Below are 2,374 nucleotides of genomic sequence, written 5' to 3' on the forward strand. Positions count from 1 at the left end.
TCAAATGTCTTTCTGCCAGCACAGGACTGTTCCTTACAGGACATAAATAGACTTTAAATGTAAATAGAATATATATATATATATTTAATTAAGACATAGTTTTATGCACCTAAATGTGATACGCGTAGCTTGAAAATGATATAAGAATGGCCATGCTTGGTCAGACCAATGGCCCATCGAGCCAATATCCTGTCTTCTGACAGTGGCCAATGCCAGGTGCTTCAGAGGGAATGAACAGAACAGGCAATCATGGAGTGATCCATTCCCTGTCACCCATGCCCAGCTTCTGGCAAACAGAGGCTAAGGATACCCAGAGCATGGGACTGTATCTCTGACATTTTTGACTAATAACCATTGATGGACCTGTCCTCCATGAAAACACAGTTATGTTTGATTTCTGTGGCAAGCAATCTTTATGTATCAAAGAGTACTAGCTGCAGAGGTAGCCAACATTTTGTTGCCCAGTGGTTACAGAGGAGAGACGCACACACAGTGGTCTCTCCAAGAGATGTTACTTTTGTTCTTTCTTGCTGTTTTCCTCAATCTATAATAAAAAATCATTTCAGCCTGTAGGTCAGTGGCTTGCTTATTGAGAATGAAAATATCAGCCTAAGGGATGGCCTAGCATGTTGCAAAGGGCAGCATGTAACCATACTGCCTCAGGAATGGACTTTTTTTCCTAAATGAAATTTTGTCAAAATGGCCGTGTTCCCAGGGAACGTTTTGATTTCAATGAATCAGCATTTTCCATAGGCAAAATGTTCCACTGGACATTTTTCAACCAGTTCTATTCTTGGTTGTGGTTAAATTCACTCTTCTGCAGAGCCCTTAAGCAATGCACAAGTTCATGCACTGGTCTCTGACAGGGGAGACTTTCACCCTGGATGTTTTGCTGGATGAAATTTACAAATCCCATGTGGGGAAAGAAGGAAAGGAGGAGTCACCTTCTTGGAGTTAGCATGAACCAAGAGGCTCCTCCTATACCGAAGCACAAGGTGGCATTATTTGATAAAACAAATGGGCAGCTAGAGAGTAAAGGCCATAAAGATGCAGTGCCTGTTCTTAGAAGATAATTCCTGCAGGAATGATTAGAACAGCAGAGGGCTTGGAACGTAATCAGTTGGGTGTGCTGATCATCTAGGGCTGTCATGTTCGGTTCATTCCCCCCACCCCCCCAATCAGTTGTGACATTTTCATTCTTTTTGTGCTAATAGCCATGTTTCGCCTTTCGGAAATCACTTGTTTCCTTCTACTCTGCACAGTAGCCCCATGTTAATAGATAAACATATTTATACAAAAATATCAGCGAGACACATGTATCATTAATACATTGTGTATCAAGCGTACCAATGTATCATTAGGACATTGAAATGCCTTCCTGTTTGTTTTGCACTGTGTACTGTCATTTAGATGCATCTAGATATAGCTATGATATTGGTTTCATTTTCCTCCTCTTCTTTGCAAAGGTATAAGGGAGATCTTTCCTCTGGGGTCAGAGGCCTGGCGCTGTCTATCTGATTAGCCCCATTCACTGCACCTGAGAAAGACCTGGACCTTAGTTAGCTGACCTTATACAAGAGGGCAGTAGGAAATGGAGACCAGAAACTGCATCACTCTCCAGAGAGCTGAGGGGATAAGGGCAGGAGCAGGGGTAGGGGTAGGATCAGGGCTCAGCTTGGCTTGGCTCGGCTCCCAATGGCCTAGTAATAGAGCTACTGCAGAGAGGAACTGCTAGTCTAGAAAACCCAAGCGGACAGGAGGGGAGACCATTGGGAGCCCTGTATTACTGAGGATGTGAGGTAAGAGCCAGGAAGATCTTGTTGCTGGTGCAAGAGACAGTCTTGGAGAGGGGCCTGTTTTGCTTGCACACACTTTTGAGGGAAGAGTCTGCAAGGATTTTGATCGTGTTTCGTTAAGAGTGGGGTAAAGCAACTACCCCCTGCTGAAAACCGCTTTCCTGGATTCCTTGAGAAAGCCCAGATGGAATTTAACCCCAGGGAGCGAGCTGACCCAGCAAGAACAAAGCTTGCTCCGATAGGAGGAGTGCTCTCTGAGCCTTTTAAACTCTTCTTTACAGCCCTTATTGCAAGACACTGGGTTACATTATTGGGGTAAAATGCCCAGGAACTGAAATGGCAAACGTGATTTGGAAATTTGAATGTAGTTTGACGTTTCACCATTAGGGGTCAGCTGTTGCCTAGTGGATTGAGAACAGGGAAGGACGTGGAAAAATTGGAAAGAGTCCAGCGGAGGGCAACAAAAATGCTTAGGGGGCTGGAGCACATGACTTATGAGGAGAGGCTGAGGGAACTGGGATTGTTTATTCTGCAGAAGAGAAGAATGAGGGGGGATTTGATAGCTGCTTTCAACTACC

Source organism: Chelonoidis abingdonii, chromosome 1 (assembly GCF_003597395.2).
Source record: "Chelonoidis abingdonii isolate Lonesome George chromosome 1, CheloAbing_2.0, whole genome shotgun sequence".
NCBI classification, from domain to species: Eukaryota; Metazoa; Chordata; order Testudines; family Testudinidae; genus Chelonoidis; species Chelonoidis abingdonii.